Source organism: Leuciscus leuciscus, assembly GCF_965113295.1.
Source record: "Leuciscus leuciscus genome assembly, chromosome: 3".
NCBI lineage: Eukaryota > Metazoa > Chordata > Actinopteri > Cypriniformes > Leuciscidae > Leuciscus > Leuciscus leuciscus.
In genome coordinates, this window is record NC_138727.1 from 32,392,850 (window position 1) to 32,403,702 (window position 10,853).

The following is a 10,853-nucleotide window of genomic DNA, read 5'->3' on the forward strand; positions in this document are numbered from 1 at the left end:
TGTCACCGTCGTCACCGCTTGGCACTCTTTTTTTTTTTAAAACAGGATTGGCGCGAAATGCGCACTAATACACATTCACTTTACATATTATGTGGTTTATTTTATAGGTAAACTATCTTTGTAGTGTTAAGAGACGGACAGGTGTATGGGATATACGGCGATTGTTTTTTTGTTTTTTTTTTCACCTCTGCCGGACGTTAGAGAAAATGGTCGCATAGAATGCATTAGAGAAAGAGAGTATTTTCAGCTTGACACTATCACTGTTTTTCTGCACTAAACAAGGGAATTTTGCCAAGATATTTTCAGAGATAAGAGAAAAGATGTTATAGAATAATAATTTAATAAAAAAAAATAAAAAAAATGACAAAAAACTGACATTCAAACTATTTTGGAATTTACTGAAAATGGCCCAGCGCGACATCCGACGGGTTTTCCCAGATCGCATCACATATATTATTGTCACTGTCACTTGATGGTGAATCAGGTGAAGAGGATGTCAGCGATCAAAATAATAATTTTGAAGATGTTGAAAATGATTTGAGAATATGTTTGAGATCACGAATATGAGCCAGATGCTGAATGTACTGGGAATTTGTTCTAACGAGGAAAATTATGATGGTATAAAATATCTGCTCAACCTGAACCCTCCCAAGCTCCAAAAGGTATAACAAAACATTCTTTATTTTATTCTTCTGTAATTGTTACTCTAATATCAGGAGAGTTTTATATTATTGCAACAGGTGGAGATCCATCTGTGTTAGATATAGATCCGGGTCGCTAAAGATCCGATTGGTGAAACATTCATGTATTTAAGGTTTAAACCAGATGTGTTGTTATATTAAAGTAAGTTTCTATAAATATTGACTTCAGCTGACTTGCTAAGCATGATTTTCTTCAAACTATTGTTCCACCATAACAGATGACCTGAAAGAGAAAATTGTCGGTAATTATCAGCAAAATACTGTCAGCATTATTATAATTGAAAGACTTTTTATTCAGCAAGTGAATAAAGTGAAAGTAAAGACATTTATACGGTCCAAAACAATTATATTTAAAACATTTTTTTCAAAAGAATTAAAAAAATCTCTGAAAAATTCATCAAAACATACTGAAAAAAAATCGACAAAAACTCTTATTCATTTTTTCAACTCTTCAACATTTATAATAATAATAATAATAACAACAATAATGTTACTGTGTCACATTCACCGTCTGTCATCGTCCTGTCTTCACTACAGTTCCCAGAATCCTTCTTGTTTCCACACCTGAACTCACTCCCTCATTACCCACCTGTTCATCATCATCATTTGCATCACCTGTCTTGTGCTCATCTGTCTGTGTATTTAGTTCTCCCTGTTCTTCTTTCAGTTGTCGGTCAATGTTTGTGTTAGCACTCTGTCTGTGCACGCACACTGTTTCGAGTATTTGTCAGTTTAAATAAATATTGAGGATTTTGGATCTTTGCCTGGAACTTCATCTTCTACCCTGAGACGTTACAGATTGACCGACCCAAAAGAAAGGAGGAAGAGACCATGGAAACGTTTAGTTTCAATCAAGACGGGAGTTCTTTGGAAGAATTTGTGGAATTTTACCTTCATCTCTATCAGGATGTGTTTTGGGGGGAAGATTCCTTAAAACAGCAGTTCTGGAGCGGGTTGGATGATCCGCTCGCCCAGATACTGCTGTTCGATGATATCAACCTACCATTTGTGGAATTTATGGACAAAGCCCATAGGCGTCGATTTCGGGGGGGACGGGGGGTGGGACCCACCAGATTTCGTCATGAGTCATTTTGTACCCACCACTTTTAACTTCCGTCCATATTAATTTGACTTTTGGTTGTTTTTTTTTTGTTTTTTTTGTGGTTATGAGGAGCAATATGAGAGAGAAATTTGGTAATCATTGTCTGACCCAACAAAAAAACATTATAATATTCATTTTATTGAATTTTTCGTGTTCGCATTTATGAGGGAAAAAACAAAGTGTCAGTTCTTGGTTACGGACGTGAGCGCTCTGAAAGCGGCACTAAAAGACTGCTTTAAAACTTCCACAGAGACCTCAAACAGAACAGCTGCCTTTCTTTAAATTGAATTTCGTTTTGTATTAATTATATCTTAATTTTAATCAATGTTTCATGAACCAATTGCCTGTATTTAATAAATAAGAAGTAAATATAGCAGAATCATGACATGGAGGCGCCGGCGAGTGAACTGGAGTTCGTCTCATAAATGAACCGAAACTCAGCGTATAATTCACATTCACAGCGTATTTAGACGCATTCATAATCATTACTTTTACCGGTTCTTTGTGGCAAGCTTTATGCGTGCGGTCGTGCGCTTGAGTGTGGCTATATACACTCATTATCCTGTAGGCTATAAGTAATTAAATTAATATAAAGGGGCGATTTGTCCACGAATGACTTAAATGAACAACTAGCCTACTAGATGACTAGAAAAAAATGTTTTGTCGGAAGCAGCCCTTATTCCACATATTTTCGATTCGAACCAGTAACAGGACATCTGGTGAGCGAGCGAACCTGCGGAATGAACGAGCAGAGCGGAATATTCAGAAATGCACTCTCCACTCACGAGCTCTGATCGGAACAAACCCGAACCTCACTGTCTGCTGAACTTGCGCAGAAACATCAAAATATAACCAGCTTTTTAAAATGTTTTTTAAAACTAAACACTATTTTAGCACAAATTATGAGTTTATTGGCTTTTTTTTTATTTGTATTTTTAATTTTTTAATTTAATTTTTTATAATTCTTGACAAAATTCGAATAGGTAACGTTTTTTTTATTTTTTATTTTATTTTTTTTGTGTGAAAGTTTTGGGTGGGCCTGTTGAAAAGTGGGGCCGTGCCTGAGCTACAGGACATCGTCTTTCAAAACATAACCTGCGCGAAAGAGAGAAAAAAAATGAATGCGTCATTGTACCCAACACCCTTTGGGTTTGTGGTTCCTCCCTCACAATTGAGCCATCCGATCCAGAGCCAGAGCCATCCGATCCAGAGTCGGTCGATCCGGTACCAGAGCTCTTTGGGTTTGGGATTTCTCCCTCACTATGGGAGTGCCCAAGCCCGATCCAGTGTCCGAGTCCTCCTCTTAGGCCCAACCCAGCACTTCACGCCAGTCCAGCCGAGCCCGCACTTCACGCCAGTCCAGCCGAGCCCGCACGTCACGCCAGATCTGCCGAGCCTAAGGCAGTAAGCGTCAAGCCTGCCGAGCCTGAGACTGTAAGCGTCATGCCCGCCGAGCTACTGTTTTCGTTGACAGTTTGTTTCGCCCCAGCTCAGGGCCCTCTTCGCCGCTGGTCCTGTCCAGCACAGGGCCCTCTTCGCAGCTGGTCCTGTCCAGCACAGGGCCCTCTTCGCAGCTGGTCCTGTCCAGCACAGGGCCCTCTTCGCAGCTGGTCCTGTCCAGCACAGGGCCCTCTTCGCAGCTGGTCCTGTCCAGCACAGGGCCCTCTTCGCAGCTGGTCCTGTCCAGCACAGGGCCCTCTTCGCAGCTGGTCCTGCCCAGCACAGGGCCCTCCTCGCTGCCCAGCACAGGGCTCTCCTCGCTGCCCAGCACAGGGCTCTCCTCGCTGCCCAGCACAGGGCTCTCCTCGCTGCCCAGCACAGGGCCCTCCTCGCTGCCCAGCACAGAGCCCTCCTGAGCCTAAGCCCATAGCTCCCCCCAAGAAAATTTGGGGGGGGGGGGCTATATGTCTCTGTCATGGCCGCCCGAAGGGTCCTCTCCGCCGTGGCCGCCTGCTCCGCCCTGGCCACCTGCACAGCCCGAGGGGTGGTCTCCTGCTCCACCATGGCCCCTGACCAGCCTTCTTCGCCTGGATCGCCTGAGGGGTTGTCTCCTGCACCGCCGTGGTCCCCTGCTCAGCCTGCACCGCCGTGGTCCCCTGCTCAGCCTGCACCGCCACGGTTGGCGGTACCATCCTGGAGTCTCCTGTCTGTCCTGTTCCTGTTCTCCCTCCGGCCACTAACTCCAGGATGCCCACCCCCCCGGGTCGCGCCTAGCGGGAGGGGGGAGTAATGTCACATTCACCGTCTGTCATCGTCCTGTCTTCACTACAGTTCCCAGAATCCTTCTTGTTTCCACACCTGAACTCACTCCCTCATTACCCACCTGTTCATCATCATTTGCATCACCTGTCTTGTGCTCATCTGTCTGTGTATTTAGTTCTCCCTGTTCTTTCAGTTGTCGGTCAATGTTTGTGTTAGCACTCTGTCTGTGCACGCACACTGTTTCGAGTATTTGTCAGTTTAAATAAATATTGAGGATTTTGGATCTTTGCCTGGAACTTCATCTTCTTCTACCCTGAGACGTTACATACTGTAGCACCAAATCAGCATATTATAATGATTTCTGAAAGATCACATGATACTGAAGACCGGAGGAAAATTCAGCTTTTGAAAACAGGGTCTCCGCGGATCCTTAAAGTCTTAAAAGGTCTTAAATTAGATTTGTCAAATTTAAGGCCATAAAAAGTCTTAAAAATCATTTTTTTTTTTAAATGTCTTATTTTTACTTATGAAAGGTCTTAAATTTTAGATGACACTTTGACTTATACTTATCTAAACGCTTTCGAAATTTAGCATAGGCCTACGTATTATTTTTTTTAATCTTTCTTGGTGGATTTGCTTGTTCACGTGACAATTCGCGTCACTTAATTACGGCAGTATATCATCCTGCGTCTGTCTCCTCCTGCACGCGAGAGGAGAGAAGAAAACGAGTAAAGTCAGTTCAATTGTAAGTTCATTCTTTATGTGCTTAGGAGTGTGCGATGTTGTCTATGAACTATGATGATATTGTAATCATTGTTTTAACTATGTACGAGGCACTGCGAGTGCGAGCTGACATCGCGTTTGTCTCATGCTTGCTTTCACTGCGTGATGTGTCAGTGCAAGATGTCCCCAAATGAGTTTTTGTCTTATATTTATATCATATGTTGTTATATTAGAATATCACATGAGCAAGAGTGCCGTTTTCCTGTGCACAATTGCAAATGTGCTATTTATTTTATACAACAGTTAAATTAAAAATAGTTAACATTGTGAGTTACTTTTTGGACACAATATTGTCAATTTTCACTTTATATCGCCGACGAGAATTTCATAATGAAGCCGTGGTCCAACAGACAGCGATGATTTATTTTTATTTTTTTACTGAAATCCGCGTTTTGAACGAATCATTTCAACGATTCAATGATCAATCACTTGTTTTTCTGAATGAATCAGCCGTTTGAACAAATCCGTTGACTCCAACAACTCGCTTATTAAGACGGTGACTTGCTGCCACCTACTGGTGGTTTTAGTTTCATATTTAAAGTATCCTTTAATTAAAATGTTAAAATTATGAATCATTTCATATTTAAATATTGAATAGCTTTATTTATGCAATTGTAAATTAAGTGTAAATATAGTAGGCTAATGCCAGTTTTGATGCCGCTTCTGTGTCACCTCTGCACTGCAAGGATGGATTTTAATTGAATGATTTATTTTGACAATGGTACTGTGTTATTCTAATATAATTTTGAATATATTATTTAATATATATTTATATATTGAATATATATTTAATATATTTGAATGTTAGAATTTGACATAAAAGGTGATGCATACCTCTAAATACGTTTAGAAACAATGTCCATATATAGGTGAAAATGCCCCTGGAAATCAATTTAAGGTGGAAAATATTACCCCTTAATAAAAATGTTAATTTCAATCACTACTGTGAACTGACCACTATAGAATATAAAAAAAATATGAATATCTTCGTGGGTCTGCTGTCAACAACAGGCCTAAACCAGCCAGGGTACCAGTACAAAAACACAATCAGTAAAATATTATCTAATTATTATCAACAAAACTTTGAAAATATATAGACATATTTTTGTCAATATTGCACACCCCTAATGTACGGTATTAATTTTGATTTCTTCAGGTCTTAAAAAGGTCTTAAAAAGCCTTAAATTTGACTTTAAAAATTGTGCAGATACCCTGGAAAAATTTCAGTACATTGAATTTTAAAATATACTAAAAAGAAGACAGTGATTTGGAATAATAATATTGTTTACAATATTACAGTTTTACTGCATTTTTTATCACATAATGCAACATAAGAGATTTTTTTTTTTTTATGTGTGTGTGTGTGTGTGTGTAGCCTAAAGGCATTTGACTGGTTATATTGTGAACACAAACTTGCAGCATGAGTTGGCGTACATATGTGAAGTGACACTTTGGATCAGTGTGGAAGAAACCAACGGATAACCTGTTCCAGGCTTCAGGGTAGGCTTGGGTGCCTCGCTTGTTGAAACCAATGTGCACAGTCTTTTCACTCCAGGGCCATACCTGTCCAAGTAGAAGCACTTTCAGAGCCCATCATGTCTTTTGCTAGGAAATTTTAATTAGACCCTTCACTGTCCTCACCAAGTGACAAAAACAAGTCCATTTGGAAAGAATGAAAAAGACCTCCTGACTTGGCAGGTGTAGAGCACTTTAAGTGGTCTACAATGATTGCTGTAGAGAAATTAGGTGAATGTGGTGGATAGATAATACATTCGGACTGATGAGATGGAAATAAGGCATTTTCAAAATGGCCGTAAGGATAATTGCACATGATGAACAGTTTGTGCATCATTTTCACTTGACATCATTGTTCAGTATTTGCTGCTGTTAAATGTTACAGGTATGACATTCTAAATAGCAATTTAGGAATGGATGTTTTTTTTTTATATATAGGCACAATAAATGTGTTCACTTTGAGGAGGAAAAAAAAAGCAAAATTTTTCATGTGTTCTTCAACATAAATTACATAGCCACCCAATATACTGCTGGCAACACTGACATTGCAATGTGCTGGATTTTTCTGGTGCCACCAACAGCCTGTGTCATTCTGATGGGAAAACATGCTTGGTTAATGTCTCTTTTCTGCACAAACCAACTCCGACCTTGATGCTCAATTTGGCGTATGACTAGTTTTTCCTCCTATGAACAGAATGCCACATGGATAGGCAGTGGAGACGTTGAGCAGATCACACGGGGGATTCTAAGATAGCTCTGACAAGACAATGAAACAAATCAAGTAGAATCAATCAAAATTAGGCTCTGAACTCCAGCTTGACAAAACAAATGCCTCATAGGTTTATAGAAGCTCTGCAGGGAACCACTACAGCAAATGAAATGTATTTTCAACCCACAAAAACTGGCTGTGGGTCGTTGGGTCGTTTTAAGGACAGGGCACAATGGCAGGGGTGTATTTATGTAAATGTGTACTGACACCATACACTGAAGCACATTGGGTTTTGTTTTTTGTGCATGTGTGTTACCTATTTTAGGTGTGGAATTTGTAGAACATTAGCCTACAGGTAAAAAACAAACAAACAAAAAAACATGGATGCCTCATCATTGCATACTGTATGTCGATGTAATTATGTTTTCTTTAACGCAAATTATAGTGTTTGATAACCTATAACCTAAGCACATTTAGAAAATGTAGCATAACATATCTCTCATGTCTGTGATAAAAAAAAAAAATTAAAAAAACATTACACTACTTCTCAGAAAGATGTTTTAGTTAAACAGTATCTTCACTTAGTTGAGTTTTTTTTTATTGATTTTGTTAATAATTTAACAAATGCACAAAGCACCGGTCCCATATCTCTCACAGAGGAGCGGAAGCATAAAATGAGAGGCGACGACAGTGAAGGACGAGAGAGGTTTTCTTATGTTGTGTTTTGTTTTATTATATGTGGGGGCCTTTACTTTCGTTTTGTATTTATTTATTTTATTAAAGTCTATTGAATGTTCGCTGGTTCCCATCTCCTCCTACCCATAACATCTAACTGCATTATATTAATATAGTAAAACCATGGTCAATTTTGTAAAAATGTATGATCCTGATTTTTTAGGAAATTTTTTAGAGATTCCATTTCAAATCTAAGAATCAGTCACATTGTTGTGAATTAAGTTGACCAGATTTCTGAAATGGAAACTGGAGACTAATTTCCTATTCAATGGTCAAAATATAATTAAAATTGTATTTCTTATGTATACATTAAAAAGCAGGGACATGTTTGTATAATTTAGTTTTATTGTTGTGGGTTCCAAATACTATTATTATAACTAAAAATTATTTGTATTGATTATGTATATTGTTATAATTTATATAAAAAAAAATACATTTTCTAATTGTATTTAATATTTTCATTTTATAAATGGTGAATGTATTGTACACAATAATTACACATTTTTAAACTTGACAAAAAAAAAAATATATATATATATATTTATATATACACTAAAACATTTCTAACCCTCCCAAATCAAAAATGTCAAGTGACCGATAACATCAAAATTGTTCAATTGGCCCAAGTGAAATTCTTGTTGCAATAGTCTGTTAACATTGGCTCAATGAGAAATAATACATCAGACTAATTGAAAAATTTTGATGTTATCGGTCACTTGAAATTTTTCACTTGGGGATGTAATTTTTTTTTACAGTGTATATTATGTTTGTGCTTTTGGAAATTGATACTATGTTTTTAAATTTTTAATTTTTTTTTAAATTTTTTATTTAAGGCTCATTTTGAGCACAAAATACTTCCTGCCGATATATATCAGGATATCACAGCTGTCAGGCAAAATAGTTCAAACTAACATCTGAAGAAAAGATTCTCAGACTTACAGCATGTTTGACATTTTCAGCTTCTATTTAATTTAAATGTTTAAAAAAAATGTCCGTCGGATCTTTTGTCTGGTAACCTGTTGCTTGGGCTTTTTTTTTTTTTTTTTGCATGGGGGTTTAAATGTGCTGTAAAATCGGGACATTTTACAGCACATTTATGGAATCGAGACTGGTTCTAGAAAAAGGTGAATAAGGTGACTATAGCTTGGTTAGCTTTTTGATTTTGACTGCAACAGACTTGTTTTGCTGACACACTTTTTATAATCTCACATTATGTTTACCCAGATTCTCTATTACAGGTGGATACTAGATAATATATACCCAGATACTTGATAGCTTGATGATCTTGCTTCATTGCTGTGGTAGAGGTTGAATAATTTGATTTTTCCAACTACGACAAGCCACTACACAATAGTCCACAGCAGACCATCATAGAAACATAAAATAAATGGGTTACAAAATCAATATAGGAACAACCAAGAAAAAAAAGTCTGTTTAATACTTGGGAATGCTAAACTGCGCAAACAATGGTGATTAGAAAGAATATCCATGGTTTGCAAATGTCAACTTTATACAGTTACATTATTCCCATTAAAACATGTGCCCCCATTTGTATCTTCCTCCCCAGTGTAACACAAAATGAGATAAATGCATGATGGATACCAAAAATGCATATATATATATATATATATATATATATATATATTTTTTTTTTTTTTTTTTTTTTTTTATGTTTTTAAAAGAAGTATCTTCTGCTCAAAAAACAAAACAGTAATATTGTGAAATATTATGACAATTTAAAATGACTGTTTTCTATTTTAATATATTTTAAAATCTAATGTATTCCTCTGATGAAAGCTGAATTTTCAGCATCATTACTCCAGTCTTCAATGTCACATTATCCTTCAGAAATCATTATAATATGCTGATTTTATGCTAAAAAAACATTCATTATTATTGTCAATGTTGAAAACAGTTGTGTACAATTTTCTTTTTTCTGAATTATTTTATGAATAGAAAGTTCAAGCGCATTTATTTCAAATAGAATATTTTCTAACATTATAAATGTCTTTACTGTAACTTTTGATTTGATTTGCAGCCTTGGTGAGCAGAAGATACTTATTTTAAAACATTAAAAATCTTACCGATCTAAAATGTTTGACCGGTAGTGTATATATATATATATATATATATATATATATATATACTGTATATATACACGAGCGGTGACTTTTTTTTAACCGGGTATTTGCTGGGTGATGCGTTATGTCAAAAATGCATGTTGGATGGGTTTATAATAAGCGCGTTCGCTCTAGACAGACTGTTAGCTACTCAATAGCTTAATCTTGAAATCTTGGCAACACAGCTAAAAGTTTCCTATACTTGACAATTTATTGAAAGTAGTTGATGCCTTCACAAGCACCTGTAAAAGCTGTTGAGTTGAGTCACACACAACGCGCAAAAGGGAAGTTTGCAAAATGTGCCGTAATGTGCTCGGCAAAATGTGCCGATACGACAAATAGACCATGGCAGGCGTCAATATTTTAAGAATTAAAAATAAGTATAATATAATAAATATTAATATTTATTCATCGACTTCAGGGCCGATGCCAATGCTGGTGACAGATAACTGGCAAGTGGCTGTTCTACTTTAGGCTTCGTCCTATAACCATTATTTTATATGAGAGTAAACATGGACCTGGGGGCTAAATACTCTTGCAGAATATGGTTTATTCCACGACCTTGATAGTTCTTTGTGGAGGTCGTGGAAAAATGGAAGTCCCCTCGGTGGAGGTACTGAACTTGATGTTAAAAAGCATTCCTCTAATAGACTTTTGGGATGAGCAGGGGGGTTGAGTGGGAAGAGGTTGAGAAAGGGCGGGGCCCGTCTCAAACCCCGCCATGAGATCCATTTGCAATCCCCACGTTTAGAGCTTCTGTGCTGCCTTGGCAGCAGCGGGGCCCGAACCGCAGGGAACGCTCACCTGAACACCCTCCTCAAAGAGTGATAGACCCTCGAAGGTCTGACAGAGCACCCTTGAAGGCTGACAGAGCATGCTCCGCTCCAAAACACATCACACAAAGTTCGTGTGTATCCCCATCCGTAAGATAACGAGGGCAGGGAGAAGCACACATCTTGAACGATTGTTTGGACGCCATTATACAG

At 37.6% G+C, this 10,853-nt stretch overlaps 1 long non-coding RNA gene across 1 annotated transcript; it reads right to left on the reverse strand.

Annotated features, from left to right (window-relative positions):
• Positions 1-5,147: 5,147 nt before the first annotated feature.
• Positions 5,148-6,004, reverse strand: LOC309494240. Its single transcript, XR_014204266.1, has 2 exons — positions 5,701-6,004; positions 5,148-5,460 (listed from the first exon to the last, which is right to left on the reverse strand). It is a non-coding gene; the product is annotated as an uncharacterized lncRNA (long non-coding RNA).
• Positions 6,005-10,853: the final 4,849 nt, after the last annotated feature.